General features: G+C 42.5%; 1 protein-coding gene across 16 annotated transcripts in view; it reads left to right on the top strand.

Annotated features, from left to right (window-relative positions):
- The window catches only part of APBB2 (amyloid beta precursor protein binding family B member 2), a 382,829-nt gene that overhangs the window by 223,710 nt on the left and 135,289 nt on the right, over positions 1 to 23,830 (top strand). The gene's annotated exons all lie outside the window — the stretch shown is intronic.

Genomic DNA, 23,830 nt, shown 5'->3' with positions numbered 1-23,830 from the left:
CAGGCTTCCCAGGTGGTCGGCCCCGCTGTGGGTTTCCTGCTTGATCACTGTCCTAGCACGGCTGGGAAAGCCCTCCTGTGTGTGTGATTTATGGAGACTGACAAGCCATCAGTTTTCCAGCCTCACCCAGTGATCCCTTACCCTGGTCGTTCTGCATTGTTGCCTTCTTTTGCCTCTAAGCTTCAAGACCAAGTTATGAATCTGTGGACTAGTCCACCCCCAGCATATTAACCAGATGCTTGTCGAGCCAGGGTTTTCTTTGGATCATTTCATTAACCAGTGAATTCACCAGCGGTGTTGCAAAATAAGAATGCCTTTTTCCCCCTTTTCTTACAAGAGACCTCATGATTCAGGGATCACAACATCAACGGTATACAGGATTCTGGATTTGGACTCTGACTTAGTGACATTGTACTAAGTCAGCTGTAGCTGCTCTGTTTATTACTGAGACAAATAACATTTACCTACCTCCTAGAATAGGAAGAGAGTATTTGCAAAATGTTTATTAGTTCCTGAAGATTTACAGAAGTGTGAGTTTCATTCTCTTTTTGGCTTAAACAACAGAAATGAATTTTCTCACAGTTCTGCGGGCTGAGAGTCCCAGGTCAAGATGGCGGGAGAGTTGGTCTCCTCTGAGGTCTGTCTCCTTCACTATAAATAGCCACCCTCTTGCTTCCTTCTCATACAGTCTTTCCGCTGTCCATGCACCCCTGGTATCCTCCTTCTCATAAGGACACCAGTCCTATTGGGTTAGGGCTCACCCTGACACCCTCATATAACCTTAATTACTTCTTTGAAGGCTCCATCTCTATATCCAGTCACATTCTAAGGAACTGGGGGTTAGGATTTTAAGGTAATATTGAAGTGCTATCCTAATGAAGGAATACAAATCCACAACAATAGCTTGTGGTTAGTTAGTGATTGAGTGAGCTTGGGGGTTATCTTAAGGCTCTACTTTTCTGCATGCTGTGCACCTAAGGAAGGGTAGTCCCAAGCCCGAACATGACTGCTGCAGTGGAAGCACCACAGGGACCACACCTGGAGAGAGCAGGGACAGCTTGCGCACATCATCATGGTAGACTCGTTGTCTGCAGGGAGCAGACGCCACGCCTAAAACCAGAATGGACACTCATTGTTTGGAGCTAATGGGTGGTTGGAAGGTAAGGTTCAATGAAGAACCTTCCTCCCAAACCATTCCAATGATAACTCAGTGTACTGTCAAATTTTGCACCAGCCATACCATGCTAACTAATCACAGATCTTGGTGAAATGAAATTTTTCCCCTAATGTGTTTACATATTTCTGTCACTACAGAGTCATTTTATCTTCAATGCTTAATTATCTCTACTAATTGGGGAGAATATTAATGTGGAAAACACAGGGACATTGATTCATTTCCAGCTTCCTGGTCTGTGTTAGTAGATTTTACATTCTCGATTTTAATTTTAGCTCGCCTCCTTGCTAACCACGTCTCTGTAAACAAGTTGCTTACGCTTGTGTTCCTCATCTATAAATGGATGGAATTAACCATCCATTAGATCCAAGTTAGATTGCTGGCTTGCAGAATGACTGTGCAAGACTCAGCATGTTGAAATACATGTTCCCGGGGTCCTTCCCCATAGAGATTCCAGTTCTTGGCTCTTTGGGGCCCAGGAGTCTCCATGTTGGCAGGTATCCTGAAATGAGTCTGACACAGGTGGTTCTCCCATCCCACTTCAGGAGCCTGAGATTTCTCCTAGTCGAGAAAAAAGACTGGGAGCTGGAATAGACTTGAGAAAAAGTCTGAGTTTAAGAAATAGTAAATTTTGGATACTTCTTGCTGCCTTTTTGGTCTTTATCCCAAAGCGGCACAATTTAAAGTTTTATTCTGTGCCCATATGCAGCTATCAAGCTATGAGACTGTAAATACTGTCTACTAGATTGCACAAAGTGGAGAAGGGATCTAACTTTAGGACTATAATTTCTACAGATTTTGAAACTATACCAAACCTTCCCCTCTGCAGTGTCACGTGTCTTTGAACTGAACGGTCATACTTGACTGGACACTCACTGGCTCTGCTGTATCCCTTTGTGGGCCACATGCGGACCTTCTTCCTTTTATCTCATGTCCACAGTGGAGTGGCTACTGCTCTTTCAGGCCAAGGTTATACAAGACTCAATGAATCCAAAATGGATTCAGAAGAAAAAAGTCGTGAGGAAGCAGACAGTGCTTTCCAGGCAAATGTGAACTGGAAAACCCTGGAAAAGGTCCACTTGGTGGTAACATGGAGAAACAGCCCCTGGTTTTGTTCCCAAAGTCTAGTGAAAGTTGGTCATTTGTGTCTGACTCTTTGCAACCCCACGGACAGTAATCCATGGAATTCTCCAGGCCAGAATACTGGAGTGGGTAGCCTTTCCCTTCTCCAGGGGATCCTCCCAACCCAGGGATCAAACCCAGGTTTCCCGCATTGCAGGTGGATTCTTTACCAGCCGAGCCACAAAGGAAGCCCAAGAATACTGGAAGATAGGGTAGCCTATCCCTTCTCCAGCAGATCTTCCAGACCCAGGAATTGCACCAGGATCTCCTGCATTGCAGGCAGATTCTTTACCAACTGAGCTAACAGGGAAGCCCTCCTCAAAGTCTAAGTGTCCTATGTTAGTTTTCTGTTGCTGACTAACAGATGCTCACGAGCATCTGTAGGTCCTGTGGGTCTGGATTATGAGTGTGGGTTAGCTGGGTCTTCTGCTAAGAGCCTCACAGGCTGAAGCCAAGGTGTCAACCAGGGGTGCAGTCTTGTCTGAGGCTCGGGGTCCTTTTCTAAGCTCACTGATTGCTGACAGAGTTCATTCCCTTGTAGTTGTATGACCAACATCTTTGTTTTCTTGCCAGCTCTTGTCCAGGACCACTCTCAGCTCTGGAGACTGTACTTAGGTCCTTGCCATGTGGTCCCCTCCTTTTATACATGGCAGCTTGCTTTTTCAAGGCTGGTCTGCTGCTGCTTGTCTCCTTTAAGGGCTCACCTGGTTAGGTAAGACCCATCCCGGATAATCTCCCTTTCAAAGAGTGAAAAAGCTGTGTTGAAACTCAACGTGAAAAAAACTAAGATCATGTCATCTAGTCCCATCACTTCATGGCAAATAGAAGGGGGGAAAATGGAAGCAGTGACAGATTTTATTTTCTTGGGCTCCAAAATCATTGTGGATAGTGACTGTAGCCACGAAATTAAAAGACTCTTTCTCCTTAGAAGGAAAGCTATGGCAAACCTAGAACAGCATAATAGAAAGCAGAGACGTCACTTTGCCGACAAAGGTCCATATTGTCAGAGCCATGGCTTTTCCATTAGTCATATACAAATATGAGAGTTGGACCAAAAAGAAGGCTGAGCACTGAAGAATTGATGCTTTCAAATAGGGGTGCTGGAGAGGGCTCTTGAGAGTCCCTTGGACAGCAAGGAGATCAAACCAGTGAGTCCTAAAGGAAATCAACCCTGAATATTCATTGGAAGGACTGATGCTAAAGCTCCAATACTTTGGCCACCTGATACGGAGAAGAGCCGACTCATTGGAAAAAAACCCTGATGCAGGGAAAGATTGAAGGCAAAAAGAGAAGGGGGCAGCAGAGGATGAGATGGTTAGATAGCATCACTGACACCATGGTCATGAATTTGAGCAAACTACAGGAGATGGTGGAGGACAGAGGAGCCTGACGTGCTGCAGTTCATGGAGTTGCAAAGTGTCAGACATGACTGAGCAACAAAGTTGACTGATGAAGGATCTTAATTAAATCTGCAGAATCCTTCACCTTACAATGTATCCTAATCACAGAAGTGATAACCTGTCGTATTTCTCAGTCTTGCCCATGCTCAGGGGAGGGAACTGTCCAAAGCATGTATTTCAGGAGGCAGGAATCTTGGAACCATCCTAGAAATCTGCCTACCGCATGTCCAAAGATTGTTTATTGTATGTTGGGCACCAAATCTTGACTATTAATTGGCTAGAAACTCTGTAACAGTATTAATTTCTAGAAATCTCTAGGCATATAGATTCTGATGTGCAACTTTTGGGGAAATGTTAAGCAGAATAAAATATCTAGCCTTTCCTTTCCAAATTTAAAATCAGAGAGTGTTAGAAAACCGTGGAGCTCACTCATCTAGTTATCTGAACTCCTTGTACAGATGAGAAAACAGTCTCCGTGGAAACAGCTTGCCAAGGTCATAGAGTAGAGGAAAGAGGGGCGTCTGCTGGCTCTTTTTGTCTTTTCTTTTCAGGTGTGTCTCTGAATTTTTCTAAAGGATAAGCTTCAAGTACTCTTTTAGTCAGGAATGCATTGACTTTAATAAACAGTTTTCCTTGTCCCCCATTATTATCTTGAATTAGAACATTTTTCTTCTAATGTGTTATGTTTAAGAGAATCTTGGATAAAATGAGCTTTTGGTTGGTTGTTTGTATTTGTGTCATCTTCATAATTTTCATGATGACTCATACAGTCAAGGAATTATAGAGCTGAGGCTGGGGAGAGGAACCAGAGAAAGCTTTTATGAGTCAACTGCCTCACCAAAAAACCCTTCAACTGTGATGGACAGTTGGATTGATACGCATTAAGTCATTTTCCATGCTTTTTCCCCATATTTAGTGGTACTTTTAAAAAAATCTATTTAAATATAAAGATGTTTGAATGTTTTCTCCATTTCTTCTTCTGTAGTAGACTCTTACACTGACAAAGCAGTGTTTCTGTGTAGCGGTTTGTATTCAAGCTTCCTTTCCAGACTGTCCACTGCTAAGTAACCTCACAGGTGGATAGACTCACAATTAGCTTGAAAAGTAACTGTTACCAAATCAGCTGGGTTTTGTCCCAGCACCGAGATGGTGGATGTGCTGACAAGAAGCAGAATGTCCTTCCCTAGCGGGTAAGGCTTAGCCCAGCCTCAGAGCTGCCTGATTTGGGATGAAGCATTGGACTAATTGCCACTTTGGGTTGGAGCATACACTGTTGGCTGTTGTCACGGAATATTGGTGGGCAAAATCTCCCAAACAGAGAAAACAGGGCAACCACAGGCTATTTCTGAGTCCCGTCTCTTGCGCCTTCACACGTATCAGCACTTGGTTATGGGCACGCACAAGGACATCTGTCACCTTCGCATGAGAACGGCTGAATCGTTTTATCAAAGCTTCTCCTGTGAAGCCTCGTATCCTTGGCCACACCCTGCTGGGCCTGGGTTTGTTTCACTCTCCACCTTATGTGAAACCTTAGCCTTGAGATTTGTTAAATCTCCACTGGCAAGAAGGTTCCTTGAGGTCAGGGACAGTGTCTCCAGTGTCTTCCTGGCAGTCATCTTTCTGTCTGTCACAGACTGTAGTAATTCCTAGTCTGTGGGCCTCAGACCTCTGAGAACAAGAAGATATTTCAGAGGCTCCGTTTCCATGTGTACCGAGTATATATTTATATGTGTGGGACTCGTTTTCAAGTGTATTTAGATGCTCTTGAGACAAATAAAGCACGAATTTCATTAAAGGTGCACTGACTTCATTATAATTTGGGTCTTTTCCCAATGAGTACTTAGTAAGAATACAAGACACCCTCCTGCTGGCATGTGAAGAGCCACTGCCTTTCAGCATCTAGCACGGTGCTTTGCGTTTTGAGATACTTGGGATATTTTCCTGTTGTAAGTCTTCTGGCATGTTTCATCTGTGAGGTGTGTAAAGAAAACTTACAGAGGTTCTCCTTTGTAGCACAAATAAAATGTGCAGTTCTTTAATTCTTTGATGAATATCTGATTAATATTAATCCCCACACTTAGACTTGAAAGCATGTGATGCCCTGCCTGTGTCTCTCTATGACCCACTGCCTAGCAGAATGACCCTCACCTGGTAGGTTCAATACATATGTTAGTGGCCAAAGGCTTTGTGACCACAACTGGTAAGTGGTTTTAGGACCACTCTTTAATATGGGGATGCTTTGGGAATTCCTGTAGTAAGTAAAGTGGTCCTCAAAGATATGCAGTCTCTGAATCAAAGGATTTAGAGAAATACCTATTGAAATAGCTAATTTTAATGTTAAAATGTCTGCCACCTGGTGTCAGATGAAGAATTAGCATCTTGGTTAATTCTCATACCTAGTGAGTCCCATCGGAGAAGGCAATGGCACCCCACTCCAGTACTCTTGCCTGGAAAATCCCATGGACCAAGGGGCCTGGTAGGCTGCAGTCCATGGGGTCGCTAGGAGTCGGACACGACTGAGCGACTTCACTTTCACTTTTCGCTTTCATGCATTGGATAAGGAAATGGCAACCCACTCCAGTGTTCTTGCCTGGAGAATCCCAGGGATGGAGAGCCTGGTGGGCTGCCGTGTATGGGGTCGCACAGAGTCGGACACGACGGAAGCGACTTAGCAGCAGCAGCAGCAGTGAGTCCCATTAATGTTATCATTTCATTATTACAGTAAATTATACATTTCACATAAAATAAGCACCATTCTGAAGTTCTAATTTGCTACTGTGAAGCTGAAATTTTTGAATTTGTGTTCAACATTGTTGACTTTCAGATGTAAAAAATAATTTGGAATTAAAGTCTAAATGTAGTAAATTTTCTGTATACTGTTAACTCTGTAGCACTGAATTTTATAGAAGAGAGAAAACAACAACATCTATGTGAAGCAAAATTAGCCTAAACATTGTTAATATTTCATGACTTTGCATAGACCTTATTACTGCTGATAATTTTCCTAATTTGTCCAGAAGAAGGTGTAAAAATTCATAAAAAATAAAGACCCCAAAATTAAAGTCTTGGAGTAACTTAAATTTACTGTGTGTGCTTAGTCACTCAGTTATGTCTGACTCTTTGCGACCCCATGGACTGTAGCCCATCAGGCACCTCTGTCCATGGGGATTCTCTAGGCAAGAATACTGGAGTGGGTTGCCATACCCTCCTCCAGGGGATCTTTGCAACCCAGGGGTCGAACCCAGGTCTCCTCCTTTGCAGGCGGATTTGTTACTGTCTGAGCCACCAGGGAAGCCCAGACAGAAGAGAATCCACCTGCGACTTAAATTTACTTATTTGGATTAAACAGGAAAGCAGATATTTATCAGATTCCCTTGAATAAGTAAAGAATGTCTCTGTTTTGTAAAGAATGAGGTTTATATAGGGGAAAGTAGGGGTTCTTTATTTTCTTACTGCATTCAAACCTCTTGTTGACCTGAAAGTTGTTTCTGTGCACTACACAAGACACCTTACGGCATAGTGCCCTTCCTTAGAGGCCAGCCATAAGATCATATGAGATAAAGTGAGTGGTGCCTGGGGTAGTAGTAGTTGTTGTTTAGTCACTAAATTCTGACTCTTTTGAGACCCCATGGACCGAAGTCTGCCAGGCTTCTCTGTCCGTGGGGTTTCCCCAGCAAGAATACTAGAGTGGGTTGCCAGTTCCTTCTCCAGGGGATCTTCCTGTCCTAGAGATCTAACCCGTGTCTCCTGCTTGGCTGATAGATTCTTTACCACTGAGCCACCAGGGAAGCCTGAAGTAGCAAGAAGTCATAAATGTTAGAAGATGAATATACTTATTAACAGCGTGTAGTGTATACCAAATACTGTACAAGATGCCAAAGATACGCCATTAGATCTATCTACTCCATTTATAGCCTCAAGGAGCTGAAATTCCATTGCACGAATCAGACAATAATAAAACCATGTAATTAGATAGAATTAGTTGTGATTACTGCTCCTTGTAGAAAACCACCCTAGTGGAGGGGTATAGGGGGCTGGACTACATCAATGATGAGAAGCTGAAACAAGGGCAGAGCCTGTTGAGAAGTCACAAATAGAGGCTCCATCGTCTCTATACTGAACCACTTTCATTTCACTTATTAAGAATATCCAGGTGCTTTCTCCAAGCCTATTTACTCTAATTTAGACACATTTCTCACGTGGCTTTGTAGTAGACAAGGGGTTAGATTTAATGGGTTAGAAGGGAGCTGGGAGGTGGAAAGAAGGATCAAGGAGAAAAAGAAGCTGATAGAGCCACACCTTCCAGTATTAGCAAGGTGATAGCTCAGCACTGGGGCTGGTTGGGGAAGTGGGAACCCAGAACAGATCTTAAGTGCTCACAGAGCATGTTGAATAGCAGGGATGCAGGTAAAATGTTTAGTGCCTCTAATTGTAGTAGGTGACATTTGGAGTAATGGCCTTGAGTCACCAAAAAACAGGTATAAGTATGCTTGGGTACAAGAAGGAAGCAGAGAAGTGTGCAGTGAGCACGACAGCCTCGGCACTGCTGTATGAGGTTGTTTTGGTTGTTTCACTGAGCTCCTAGAAGGCAGTGGCCATGGCTCATTCATATCTGTTTTGTTAGAATTTATCTTAGGGTCCAGCCCAATGGCATGAGTTGTTCAATATATGTTCCCTGATTGTATTAAAGAGGGTTACTTCTCTAGACAGATCTTCGTGGAGATGTTAGAATTAAGTATGTCTAAAACTAGATGTTGTAATCCATATAAAAGCTTTAACGTAGTCAAGAAGCAGAATTAATTCTCTTGCTTTTTCTATCATCCAGTGGATGTTGGCAATTTGATCTCTGATTCCTCTGCCTTTTCTAAATCTAGCTTGAACATCTGGGAGTTCTTGGTTCACATACTGTTGAAACCTGGCTTGGGGAATTTTGAGCATTACTTTGCTAGCCTATGAAATGAATGTAATTGTGTGGTAGTTTAAGCATTCTTTGGCACTGCCCTTCTTTGGGATTGGAATGAAAACTGACCTTTCAGACCACCTTACCTGCCTCCTGCGAAACCTGTATGCAGGTCAAGAAGCAACAGTTAGAACCAGACATGGAATGGAACAGTTAGAACGGACTGGTTCAAAATTGGGAAAGGAGTACATCAAAGCTGTATATTGTCATCCTGCTTATTTAACTTATATGCAGAGTACATCATGAGAAATGCCAGGCTGGATGAAGCACAGCTGGAGTCAAGATTGCCAGAAGAAGTATCAGTAACCTCAGATATGCAGATGACACCACCCTTATGGCAGAAAGTGAAGCAGAACTAAAGAGCCTCTTGTTGAAGGTGAAAGAGGAGAGTGAAAAAGATGGCTTAAAACTCAACATTCAGAAAATTAAGATCATGGCATCCGGTCCCATCACTTCATGGCAAATAGATGGGGAAACAGTGACAGACTTTATTTTGGGGGGCTCCAAAATCACTGCAGATGGTAACTGCAGCCATGAAATTAAAAGATGTATGCTTCTTGGAAGAAAAACTATGACCAACCTGGACAGCATATTAAAAAGCAGAGACATCACTTTGCCAACAAATATCCGTCTAGTCAAGGCTGTGGTTTTTTCAGTGGTCATGTTTGGATGTGAGAATTGGACTATAAAGAAGGCTGAATGCCGAAGAATTGATACTTTTGAACTGTGGTGTTGGAGAAGAGTCTTGCAAGTCCCTTGAACTGCAAGGAGATCAAATTAGTCAATCCTAAAGGAAATCAGTCCTGAATCTTCATTGGAAGGGCTGATGTTGAAGCTCCAATACTTTGACCACCTGATGCGAAGAGCCGACTCATTGGAAAAGACACTGCTGCTGGGAAAGATTGAAGGCAGGAGAAGGGAATGACAGGGGATGAGATAGTTGGATGGCATCACTGACTCAATGTACATGAGTTTGAGCAAGCTCCAGCAGATGGTAAAGGACAGGGAAGCCTGGCATGCTGCAGTCCATGGGTCTCAAAGAGTCAGACATCACTGAGCGACTGAACAACAACAGCAAAACTAGATGTACAGGCAAACTGTAAGCTCAGCATCCCTCCCTAGAATGCTCTAATGGAGAGGAAGTAGTTATGCAACTCTTAGGCTCTGTTAACATGATGTTTTTAGCTATAATAAAACCACAGTTCTGTTTTTAAATAGCTCTTACATGCCGTTCATTTACCAGTTTACTGTTTTGCCGGGTCTGTGAAAGCACACAGTGCTTGCACCTTCTGTGGGCACAGCCCTGGGCTAGGTCCTGGGGAGCAGACGGATGAAGATTTCTTCCTGCCCTCCAACAATTCTGGGTATGGAAGATACTGCTAATACATTATATATTGTTGAGGGTTGAATTGTGTCCTCCAAAGAGATATGTTGAAATCCTAACACTTTGTACATTTGAGTATGATTCTGTTTGGGAATAGGGTCCTTGCAGAGGTCATCAAATCTGCCCTTCTAGGAAGAGGGGAATTTGGACAGAGACACCCAAGGAGAAGACCACGTGGAGACCCATACACATAGACACAGAAGATGGCCTTATGAGGATGGAGGCAGAGATTGGAGTGATGCTGCTGCGAACCAAGGAACATCTGCGGCTGGTAGAAGCTGGATGAAGTTGGTCAAGATTCTCCCCTAGAGGCTTGGGAGCATGGCTCCCTCAATACCTTGATTTTTGAATTTCGAGACTCCAGGACTGTAAAACAAATTTCTGTTGTCATAAGTCATTCACCTTATGGTACTTTGTTATAGCACCCCTAGGAAAAGAATACAATTATAATCATTTCTCTGTGAATCAGGGTTCTAGATGGAAACAGGTGATCTCTTCAGTGGAGTAACTGAGGAAAGTTTAAAAGGAGGCACTGTTTACAGAAGTTTGGGCAAGATTAAGAAGAATTTCTAAGGGTTGGGGAAGCCTTCTGAAGTCGGCAGCCAGGTTCTCATCAGCATATCCAGGTTGAAAAGGCCAAGTGGAAGGAAGGTCCTTGAAATCCAGGCAGAGCTACATTTGCAGCTCTGAGCATAGGAGAGTGGTGGCGTTAAAACTGCACAACTCAGGTGGACTTGAAGCCACAGGCCAGGACTCAGATCTGGCCAAAACCCAGATTGGGGACTTGAACCCACTGTCTTTTAATTGAGATGATACACCTGGTCTCAGGACTTAATGAAGCTCAGCTTCTTTATGTTTTGTCACAGAAAGAATTTAATGAGAGACAAAATGATGGGTGAGAAGTGGATTTATTTAGAGAGGTATGCAGTCTCAGAAGGCGAGAGTGGCCCCAGGGTATGGGGTCCTCCCAGAAAGTGAGAATGGCTGTGGAAGGAACGCACTTCATAGAGTGTGGGCTGTCTCAGAAGGTGAAAAGCCCTAAAATATGGAACGGTTAGTTTTTATGGGCTGGGTAATTCCACGTACCAACGAGTGGGAGGATTTGGGGGAAGGGGTAGTGATTTCTAGGAATTGGGCCACTACCCGCTTTTTGACCTTTCATAGTTGGCTTTGGAGCTGTCGTGGCCCCTGTGGGGGTGTGTGTGCTGATGTGTTACAGTGAGCATATGATGAGGCTTGACATCTACTGAGAGTCAAATCTTCCACCATCTTAAGACAGAGTTGGTGTCCAAGATGTCTTTGTCACAAAAAGAATTTAATGAGAGACAAAATGATAGGTAAGAAGTGGATTTATTTCGAGAGGTACTCATTCCATAGACAGAATGCAGTCTCAGGAGGCGAGAGTGGCCCCAGGGTATGGGATCCTCTCAGAAAGTGAGAATGGCTATGGGAGGAATTTTTTTTTTTTTAAATCATACCCTTAATGGCTGTGTCATCGTTTTAAAGGTTGTGCCCTGCCCTCCTTCCTCCTGTTTCAGCCTGACTGCTCTTGCAGAGACGGAGCTGGGGAACTCATACTCAGACCTCTTTGGCCTCCCACACTCCTATCAGCTGCTAGGCCTTTCATTGCCAAATCTACAAAGGGTCTATCTAGCTCTTAGTGCCCAGGGCAGGGTAGAAAGAGTGGCTAGTAGATGTAGCAGGGGAACTAGAGACTATCTCACACGTTTGGGATAAGGGGTATGTGTCATTCAAAGGTATCTGTTCTCTGTGAGAAAGAAGAATTTAATGTCTAAGACAGTAGGTGCATATCACTGGTTCTCAACAAACATGGCTATTTCCAGTATAGACTACCCAGAATTGTTTATTTTGGAGTATAATGTTTAAGGTGGTGGAATTCATTCAACAAATTCTTATCAAGCACCTAAGATAATGTGGGATACTAGATAGCTCTGGGGATAAGCATTGAGCAAATTAGACTCTGTCCTTACCCTTAAAGAACTTAATCTTACTAGTAGGCCAACTATATTAATAAGGGTTAAAACTCCCATACACCTCTACTTTTCTTATAATACTCAGTGTAATTTGAAAATGCAAACTAGATGCCACTCTTTCCCTGTGGACTGCAAGCTTTGTGAGGCCAGTCATGAATGTTTACTGCTAGGTCCCAACACCCAGCCCACAGCCTGGCTCCTGGCAAGTGTTCACTGAATGAACTGGTGAGTGAATGGCACAGTGCCTTGTATTTGCCACCATGGGAAACCTTTTCCTCTGCCCTCTTAGAGTCAGTGACTGCAGCCTGCAAATTAAACTGACCTCAGACAGATTAGCCAGAGAAAAAAGATATAATTACACACTTACTTAGGAGAGTTCACAAAGAAATGTGACTTAAAGAAGCTGTTAGAATTTGGGGCTTATATACAGTCTTAGTAGAGGATGGGGAGGAGCAGAGGGTACTTCTGGGGGAAAAAATGACTTTAGAAGAGGGGAGAAAGGGAACTCTGGAAAAACAAATAATCTTTGAAAAATACGTTGGTTCTTAGGAGACTGGACAGGAGATACAATAGTCTGATGACAGTTTGGGTGTGGATTTCTCATCTCCCAGAAGAGATTAAAATTGCTCCCAGGGAAGGGATTTATGTCTACTGAGTTCTTTTGGGAGGCTCTGCTTTTAGGCAGATAAAGGATTTCAAAAACTAAAATGCCTTCAGCTCAAAATTATTTCTATGCCACTTCAGCTTATGCTAGACCCTTTCATTTCACTATTTAGGAGTTTTTGAAAATTAGTGGGTGGCTTAAAATATACAAAATTAAGCAAGATAATTGCATTAGGAAATATTTGAAAGGATTATTTGAATAGATCATTTACAAAGCAAATGTGCTGAAAGAAAGCAGTCTACAATTTAATAGCTCTGGTTTTTGAAAGTTTTATTTTTTGTTGAGAGTGCTTTTGTTCATTTTTAGAGATTGAAAGCAAGTGTTTTCTTTTTATTTTCTTTGGTCACTGTTCTCATAAACTGATTGGTCCATAAGAATGTAGTTGTTGTTTAATCATGTTGCTAAATTGTGTCTGACTCTATTGTGACTTCAGGGACTGTAGCCCACCAGGCTCCTCTGTCCATGGGATTTCCCTGGCAGGAATACTGAAATGGGTTGCCGTTTCCTTCTCCAGGGGATCTTCCTGAACCTGGAGATCAAACCTGTGTCTCCTGCATTGCAGCTGGATTCTTTACCACTGAACCACCAGGGAAGCCCAATAAGAATATTAACTGAAATTAAAGGAAATCTTCAGGACTTCCCTCGTGGCACAGTGGATAGGAATCCACCTGCCAACACAGGGGACACAGGTTTGATCATCAGCCTAGGAAGCCTGCGCATGCTGTGGAGCAACTAAGCCCATGCACCACAACTACTGAGCCTGTGCTCCCCAAGACGAGAAAGCAACGTGAGAAGCCCCGCTCGCTGCAACTAGGGAAAGCTTGGGTGCAGCAATGAAGAGCCAGTGCAACCAAAAATAAATAAATAAAAAGCTGGAATGTGAATATGAAAGACTACGTCGAGGGCATGGCAACCCACTCCAGTATTCTTGTCTGGAGAATCCCCATGGACAAAACCTGGCGGCTACAGTCCACGGGGTCACAGAGTCAGACACCACTGAGTGACTAAACATAGCAAAGCATACCAATGGTTTAAATCTAGACCAAGAATTTGGAGGAATGTTACCAAAAAAAAATGGGTTTGCCTATTGATTGGTATCAAGCCAAAAGACACACAGCCAAGCCACAGATCAAGAGAAGGAAGGATTTATTACTTGCAGCAAGTAAGAAGAACACTGGGGATCTTTCCCAAAGCCATATCTCCCCAACAGCAAAACTGGGGAAGTTTTAAGCTAAGGGTACATGCGTATTCCTGAAGGGGCTTGAGCAGAGGAGAATTCAGCATAGACTTGTAACAAAGGTTAACAGAGTCCAGGCTTTACTTGATTGAAGTCATAAGGGTCAGAAAAAGCACCCCTAAATGGGAAGGAAATCTAAAAAAAGAGTAGATGGATGCATACGCACAACTGATTAATTCACTTTGTTGTTTAGCAGAAACTAATACAAGATTGTAAAGCAACTATACTCTAGTAAAATTTTTTTTTTTTTTAAAGAAAGCATACACAAACATCATTCCATCCTCCACCTGAATAGGGCTGATATTTCCTGCAGAACTCAAAGATAGGTATCAGATTGTTTTGTATTTTCCCTTGAGGAGGAACTAGGACTCTGGTTTATGCTGAATTGTTGTGTCTTGCTTGGTTTTCCTTTGTTCCTGTGTTCCCTCATTTTGCTCAAGATCACTAATTTCTGAGACCTGTTTAAGGGCAAGTGTTGTGGCCAGGCTTAGAGCACAAGATGGCTTAGGTCAATAATGGCTTCTCTTGTGTCAAGAGAGCCATGCCTGGTTCTGTTTCTTTGAGGACCCCCTACCCTATCTGCTTACACAAATACCTTTACTAATTTTAATGCAAAATATCTGCCACCTGGTATCAGATTAGAGCACCAAAAGATGTCAAGGGGAGCAGTTATGTGATAAACTTTCTTTCCCTGCTACTGAAACATTGTTGGTATTAAGTTAGGGGTATTAACTCCTTTGGGCCTCCAGAGGAGCATTACTAAACAGAAAGCAGCACTCCTCTGATTACCATATAAGGAAAACATTTCTAGGAAAAATATCATAGAATCCTTGAGCAGCTATGCTATCTAATAGCCTCAGGATGAGGAAATTTAAAGAGAATGAAAAGTGGCTGACTTAACCATTTTCCCACAGCGAGTGTCTGCTATTTCTGCATAAAGATGTATAATGTTATCCCTAGAGATTCTCACTCCATTATTGAGTCCTTTATTCGAATGAGTAAGTACAGAGTCTAGTTCTTATAGTTGTCAGTGGTATAAAAGGTTCTCGATTTAAAAGTAATTGAGGAAATTACTTGTAAAAAAAATTAATGAAGGAAACCAAAGATAAGAAGAAGCAGGTTCAAAAACCCACTGGTCTGTTTCTCAATATGTTGTTTGAGTTTTAGGTTTAAAATGTTACCTTCCTCCTGAGTTTGAGTCTCCTAAGGAAGAATTGTGCTCCCCTTTGTTAGGTTTCGCTGGAGTTTCTCAGTCAATAGAAACATGCCAAACAATAAAAAGACATTTCATAGCCTTGACATAGGAATTATTCTCAGAAATGCTGGCTTGAAGGTTCACCCTTGTGAGGAACTAGTGAGTTGTAGAACCACAGAGAATTCCTGGAGGACAGAGAGGTCAGTGTATACTTACTGTCCTTGAGAGAGGAAGCTCTCCATTGTTTAGCAAGGACAGTCCTTTATTTGTGCTGGATTTAAGGTGATGGTTTGCCTGGGACTGGGCAGATTCCCAGGCTTCAGGACTTCTGGTACTAAAGTGAGGAGAGTTCCAGGAAAGCCAGGGCAGTTGGTTACCCTTGCTAGACTGACTTACCTCCTCATTGCAGAACATTCAGCATCTCTGACTCCCCCCACCCGCTGTGAGAACCCCAGACACTCCCATGTATTTCCAAGTGTCCCTTAGAGATAAGAGACCACTCTGAGTCTAACCCATGGTGCTGACAGACTCTGGTGCTCTTGGTAAGATCATTGCTGAAGTGAGGTGGATGCCAGAGACCACGTTCAAACTTCAAACCAGCAAGGATCCAAATGCCTTTGGCTCAAGACAAGATTGTGGGAGGTGGGAGGTGGCAATGTTCTGTTTCGTTTTTAATTTCAAGATTAAGATTTATTGACCTCAACAGATTTTCTAATAGACAATGTGAAGCCAAAATCCAGTGCGTGTTAAAAATCAAGAAAATCGATTCTGTTTATAAACTTTTAGTCAAGGTTTTGTCATTTGTGGTTCTTACTCACAAATACTGGTTCACACAGAATTTTCAAATTAATGTATGTAGTTGTGCAAGGTGGTCCAACATTTAGATAGTTTGGAAGCATAGAAGAGATAATGGACCGCCACCATCACCCCTGTCCTGTCTCCTTGGAATCAGAGAGTCAGCGTCTAAGGAGAGTACATCCTTCAAAAGGGATGAGACAGAAGAAAGGTGACATCTGACTTGGAACGATGTAGGATAACATCAGTAAATGTAAGGACAGAATATGTTTTGAAAAATTCCTCACTAATTACAGGGCTAGTGTGTGGAATTTCAGTGCGTGTTATTATTATATGTAAAGAATGTAGGTGCTAAAGCATGGTTTTATTGATTGAAAACTCCCAGCCTGGTTCCATTATTAATGGGATTTAAAGAGATAATATTGTATTGGGTAACCTTGGTTGAAACATTTCAAAATTGGTCCAGTTTATTCTTTATGTAACCTGATTGATCCTCATCCTCTCCCTTTAAACATAAGCTTGTTCACAGAGATACAGAAAGCAGGCATGTTGTCATGACAACACTTACACGCTGGGAAGAAAGACTCTTTCAGATGGCCAATGGCTGCTTTTTTAATCACTGATTTATACTGATAGCAGAATTAAATAGGGATGGAGAACTGGTAATTATACGTTCTTTTGGCTCAATATTTTCACCTCTGTTACTGACATGTAATTTTTGAACATGTGTTATAATACATAAATTTTATACCAATACATATAATGATATATCTCATCTATTTTCTGCCTTGTCAATAATAATATTCTTGAAATATATGGAGTCTCCTGCTCAAAATTTGTGATAGCATTTTGTTGCCTATATAATAAATTCTGAACTTAAGAATGCGGTTGTGTAGGGGGTTCTGTGAAAAGTAGCTTCCACCTCACATTCAATGCTCTCTCTCAGCTGCAGCCATTGTAGATCCCACACATGTGTGATCCTTGACTCCAGTCTTCAGGAGCTAGGGGAGAAGACCGGGGTGTCACACTGGAAGCTATAATATTAACATCGAATGAAAGAAAACCCACAGCGTCAGAGCTGTGAGTTGAATTCTATTCAGGGTCTTACTGAAGAATAGCCCATGAGACAGCCTCTCAGATAGCTCTGAGCAGAGGGGGGCAGAGGGCGGCCAGCGTGGATACAGTTTGGGCCGGGGAATACGTGCAGTCAGGTATAGATCTCAGTGGGAGCTATGGGGATCCGAGAGCTCAGTTCATGCTTTTAGTGCTCTTCTGTGTATGGGAAGATGCAAGAATCTGGGTTCATTAGAAGAATTATTTGGGGCGAACTTGCTTGGTGGTCCAGTGGTTAGGACTCAGGCCTTTCACTGCCTTTGCCCCAGTTTCAATCCCCGGTTGGGGAACTAAGATCTTGCAAGTCTCACGGTGTGGCTATGTTTTTTGTTTTTTTCCCCTGAGATATCTCCAACCATCTTAGGGGCCTATTTTTCCAAAGTACAAAGTGCCTTATCCTGTTTTTTCTGTCTTGAATTCCTTACAGGGTATACTGTTTCCGGCAGCAGCTGTAGTGCTTAATGACTTGATCCTTGGAGAACTGGATGGTGGGCAATGTTCTTTGTTTTACACTAAGTAGAAAATTGCCCTAAATAATTTTGTCACTAAAGGGAGGTAGTAGTACAGGGAGGAACTGGTTAATTAAAAAAAAAAAAAAAAAGGATGATTAGGAAGAATTCCATGGAGAAGGATGACCAGGTTCTAGTTTTGAGGCTGTAGAAAAGGAGGAGATTCCAGTCCAGGAGACCAACACACACAAAGGCACAGGGGTGCAGAAATGCACGGGATGTTGAGAGACCACTGAGTATGCAACTGGCTGGACTGGAAGAGGCAGAAGGGAACGAGAGGACAAAGAGGGCATTGCAGAGGGATGCAGTGGTGTGCTCAGAGAGGTCACTTTCTTTTGTGCAGGAAAAGGGACAGAGAGTGGTTGAAGTGAGTGTTCTCTGGGAAATTGCCAGCTGGGGGTATGATCAGCAGCAGTGTAATCAACAGAAACCGATCATGAACCGTTTTCAAATCCCGGTGAGACTCTTGAGAGCTTGGACTGATGCAGTGCTGTGGGGTTGGAATGCAAGCCATGAGAATAAGAGCACTGTATTCCTCCCAACACATTTCCTGAAATACATAATTTTGTGTATTGGCCAACAGGTGCTTGGGAGCGTGGGTTCAGATGTGGGACTGCCTGCCTTGAATCCCAGCTCTGCCATTACTAGTTCTGGGACCAAGGGTCAGTCAGTTACGGTGTGTGTGTGTGTGTGTGTGTGTGTGTGTGTGTGTACTCGTTTGCTCATTTGTGTCCGGCCCCATGGACTGTAGCCTGCCAGGCTCTTCTGTCCATGAGATATTGGGGATCTGTCTAACCCAGGGATTGAACCCATGTCTCTTGCATCTCCTGCATTGGCAGGTGGATTCTTTATCACTAGCACCACCCAGGAAGCCCAATTACCCTCTCTAAGCATCCCCTATAAAATGGGGATAACACCAACCTTAAAAGTTTCTTATAAGGAGTAAATGAACAGGTAATTGTAGAGTGCTTCGAGCAGTGCCTGACACATGGTAAGCACTTCAGTAAACATTAATGTGAATGCTGGTGTTAATGAGGAAACATTGCTGAGTGTTTCTTACTTTTTTATAATTTTATTAAGCAAAATAAGTTATCTGACTATTTCTCTCTCAGCATCTCAGTCTTCCCCTCTCGAAACATTCCAGGTGATTTGATGGGTAGTTATTGACCATCCATTATGTGCTGAGGATTGTGCTCAGTGCCAGGGATACAAAGGTAAAAATGCAAGGGTCTTGTGAAGGAGCCTGGAGGCCTTTAATAGGTGGCCAATGACCCATACAAAAGAGTGCAGGGGAAATATTAATAGTCCATGTGCAACAAAGGACCATGTCAGAGAGAGAGCATGGGAGAGAGGGGGATTACTGAATGTGTTATCTCTAAATTGTTACCAGGTCATTTTCATTTTATTTGTAAGTAATGTGTGTGTGTGTGGAGCTGCACCTCGAGGCTTGCAGCTTTAGTTCTCTGATGAGGGATCAAACCCCAGCCCCCTGAAGTGGACATCCAGAGTCCTAACCATTGGACTGCCAGGGAAGTCACTCATTTTGATTTTTGAAAAGCACCTCAGGGCTTCCCTGGTGGTTAAGAATCTACCTGCCAATGGAGGAGACACGCGTTTGATCCCTGGTCTGGGAGGATCCTGTATGCCACAGAACAACCAAGCCCATTCTCCACAACAAGAGAAGCCTGTGCTCACTGCAACTAGAGAGAAGTATGTGCAGCAACAAAGACCCAGCACAGCCCAAACTAAGATGAACAAAAATAAAATTATTATTTTTAAAAAAGCACCTCCCAGGAGTGGATGGTTAAATCTTATATTTGTGCAACTGTATTGATAAATTATACCATGCTTTTACAACTGTATTTTAGTATTCTAAATCACAGCTTTGGGATAAGTTGTAGTAGAATTTTTTCTATAGTCTAGTTTCAAGGACTGGGTTTGAAATTCTGAAGAGCTGCATTAATCCTAGAAAAGTTTTAAAACGAGAGCAATGGAAGGTTGTGAGTGGTTCAAAAATGTTGGCAGTTTCTGATTTATAATTTTAATATTTAATCTTGAACTGGTTTTATATCCTTCTAGTTTCGTAGACAGAATGCCTGAAGAACTATGGTCAGAGATTTGTAGCATTGTACAGTAAACAGTGATCAAAACCATCCCAAAGAGGAAAAAAAAAATGCAAGAAGTAAAGTGTGTGTCTGAGGAGACTTTACAAATAGCTGAGAAAGAGAAGTGAAAGGCAAGGGAGAAAGGGCAGTATATACCCAGCTGAATGCAGAGTTCCAGAGAATAGCAAGGAGAGATAAGAAAGCCTTCTTTAGTGAACAATGCAAAGAAAAAAAACAATAGAATGGGAAAGACTAGAGATCTATTCTAGAAAATTGGAGATATCAAGGGAACATTTCTTGGGCACGGATAGCACGATAAGGACAGAAACAGTAAGGACCTAACAGAAGCAGAAGGGATTAAGAAGAGGTGGCAAGAATATACAGAACAACTGTACAAAAATGGTCTTAATGACCCAGATAACCACGATAACTCACCTAGAACCAGACATCCTAGAGTGTGAAGTCAAGTGGGCCTTAGGAAGCATTACTATGAACAAAACCAGTAGAGGTGATGGAATTCCAGGTGAGCTATTTCAAATCTTTAAAGATGGTGCTGTTAAAGTGCTGCACTCAGTATGTCAGGAAATTTGGAACACTCAACAGTGGCCATAAGACTGGAAGAGGTCAGTTTTCCTTCCATTCCCAAAGAAGGGCAATAACAAAGAATGTTCAAACTACCGTACAATTTTGCTCATTTCACATACTAGCAAGGTTGGAGAAGGCAATGGCAACCCACTCCAGTACTCTTGCCTGGAAAATCCATGGATGGAGGAGCCTGGTAGGCTGCGGTCCATAGGGTTGTGAAGAGTCAGACACGGCTGAGTGACTTCACTTTCACTTTTCACTTTCATGCATTGGAGAAGGAAATGGCAACCCACTCCAGTGTTCTTGCCTGGAGAATCCCAGGGACGGGGGAGCCTGGTGGGCTGCCATCTATGTGATCACACAGAGTCAGACACGACTGAAGTGACTTAGCAGCAGCAGCAGCAAGGTAATGCTCAAAATCCTTCAAGCTAGGCTTCAGCAATATCTGAACCAAGAACTTCCAGATTTATAAGCTGGATTAGAAAAGGTAGAGGAACCAGAGATCAAGTTACCAACACTTGTTGGATTATAGAGAAAACAAGGGAATTCCTAAAAAACATTTACTTCTGCTTAATTGACTACACTAAAGCCTTTGACTGTGTGGATCACAACAAACTGTGGGAAATTCTTAAAGAGACAGAAATATCAGATCACCTTACCTGTTCTCCTGAGAAAGCTGTATGTAGGTCAAGAAGCAATAGTTAGAACTGGACATGGAACAATGGACTGGTTCAAAATTGAGAAAGGAGTATATCAAGGCTATATATTGTCACCCTGCTTAGTTAACTTATTTCAGAGTATGTCATGTGCAATGCCAGCTGGATAAATCACAGGCTGAAATCAAGAGTGCCAGGAGAAATATCAATAACCTCAGATATGCAGATGACACCACTCAAATGGCAGAAAGCAAAGAGGAACTAAAGAACCTGTTGATGAAAGTCAAAGAGGAGAGGGACAAAGTTGGCTTAAAGCCCAACATTCAAAAAACTAAGATCATGGCATTTGGTCCCATCACTTCATGGCAAATAGATGAGGAAAAAGTGGAAGCAGTGATAGATTTATTTTCTTGGGCTCCAGAATCACTGTGGATGTTGACTGCAGCCATAAAATTAAAAGACACTTGTTCCTGGAAAGGAAAACTATGACCGACCTAAACAGCATATTAAAAAGCAGAGACATCACTTTGCCAACAAAGGTCTGTACAGTCAAAGCTATGGTTTTTCCAGTAGTCATGTAAGGATGTGAGAGTTAAACTATAAAGCTGAGCCCCCCAAAATTGATGCTTTCGAATTATGGTGCTGGAGAAGACTCTTGAGAGTCCCTTGGACTGTAAGGAGATCAAACCAGTCAATCCTAAAGGAGATCAATCCTGAATAATCCTTGGAGGGACTGATGCTGAAGCTCCAATACTTTGACCACCTGATGCTGAGAGCCGACTCATTGAAAAAGACCCTGATGCAGGGAAAGATTGAGGGCAGGAGAAGGGGATGACAGAGGATGAGATGTTTGGATGGCATCATTGACTCAATGGACATGAGTTTGAGCAAGCTCCAGAAGATGGTGAAGGCCAGGGAATCCTAGCATGCTGCAGTCCATGGGGTTTCAAAGAGTTGGACACAACTTAACAACTCAACAACAACAAGTCATTTCATCAGTACCTTCTAATTTGAGGCTCCAGAGAATTTTTATGGATAGAAGCCCTCTTGTACCCCTGGCTTATTGGAAGCCTCTGACCAGTGCCATCCACTAGAAATACAATGTGAGCCACATATGTAATAAACAATATTTTGAATAGCCACATTACAAGAAGTTCTTTAAAAGGTAAAATGCATTGCTGTTTTTAGTATGTGTGTGTGTGTTCTTAATTTATTTAGAGTAATTTTTCCCCCATGTCCTGTGTTTTAAAGATCTGTCTGTGAGGCTGGGCGACATTTAATGCATTGTTTCTAAATGCTGACTGCATGGCACTCTGGGGTTCCCCTTTCTCCTTGTAGAACAATGGACTCCCAGGGCGCCCCTGTTCCCAGCCCTGCACATAATCTCACAGGGAGCGCCTCCTCCAGGGTAACGATGTGAGGAGGTGTATGAGCTCTATACTTAGTATTGCTGGCTCTAAAATACATATTATTTACTTGTTTTGAAAAAAAAAAGATATCTTTATCTTATTGATAGATATACTTTAATTGTGTTCAGTGAAAATAGAGCATTGCAATTGTTTGTTGAGTCAGATCCTTTTGATGGTGTGTGTGTTAGTCACTCAGTCATGTCCCACTCTCTGCGACCCCATGGACTATAGCCCAGTAGGCTCCTCTGTCCACAGAATTCTCCAGGCAAGCATACTGGAATGGGTTGCTGTTTTCTACTCCAAATTATGGCTTTTTTTTTTTTTTTCAAGTCGTCGCTAACCAATTCAGTTCTTGTAAATGTGTTTCTCAGACAGACCCAATGGCCATGAAAAGAGGTCAGCTTTCCCAGGGTGACCAGTTAGAATTTAGGCCAAGTGCAAGTAGCCTTGATTTGCAATAAGAAAATTTAACAATTCTTGCTTTATCAGAGTAGAATATATTTTTTGAAAATGAGTCAGTCATCAACGCAGCGAGTGGAAGAAAAATATTATTACCCTTATGGAAGAAAACCCATGGAAAATTTACACTGAAAACATACTCTTGCTTTCAAAAGTAATTAATACTCTTTGTTTCTCCAAAGAGAACTAAACAGAACCAAACAAAAATACAGTGTGTTCTTTTACTCAGCTCCTTTCCGCTCGTGGCTCAAGGTTTGGTACCTCCACTATAATATTTTCTTAAGGGAGGAGTATATGCTCTTAGTTCATTCATCAAAGCACATCTGTGACCCGGAAAGACACACACAGTTTGTTTCTACAAGGAAGGAAGCACAGCAACTGTTTAGGGTGACATTCTCCACATAGCCATACACTTGTCCCTGCTGATCTGTGCCTATTTGCCTGCAACAAGGAAGACGTTGACACAGCATCCAATTCATTTGCTTCCAAAGAATGTTCTTCTGTACCCACTTCTGATATCTAAGGATTACTTGTGTGTGACGAGCAGAGTCTTCTCTCAAAAGGCCCGAAGGTTATAGCAATTTCTTTCAGAGAGGAAGTAATGGGACAGAGTTGAGGAGGAAGATACTTATTAAAGCATACCAGAAATCAAGAACAGATAGACTCTCATTTACAAGTGGACACTTAACTACCAGTAGATCTAGAAAGAAGGAAACGGAGCTAACCCAGAACAAAAACTGTTTGAACCAGAGTTTTCACAAGTGAGCGGCTTAGATTTTGAGACTAGGAAAAAGAAACCTATTTCTGTAGCATAATAATCTGGACTCCTTCCCAGACACCCTGCAAGCAAGAAACCTCTAATGCTTTGGGAGCATTTTTCTAGTAAGAAGATAATTTTAGCATATTGCCTGGGATTTGAGACCTTGTGGGTTAACCAGTACATTTGTGGGTGAATAAAAACTAGCAAACTGTAATTCTACTTTGTTTTTGGATGTCAGTGTAGAGCAGGACTCAACTCAGGAGGCTGGCGGCTTAGTGGTACAGGCTACACCTTCATATTCCCTCCCTC

This window comes from Bos javanicus, chromosome 6 (assembly GCF_032452875.1).
Source record: "Bos javanicus breed banteng chromosome 6, ARS-OSU_banteng_1.0, whole genome shotgun sequence".
NCBI lineage: Eukaryota > Metazoa > Chordata > Mammalia > Artiodactyla > Bovidae > Bos > Bos javanicus.
Note: the sequence above shows the minus strand (reverse complement) of the source record. Positions and strands in the feature narration are given on the sequence as shown.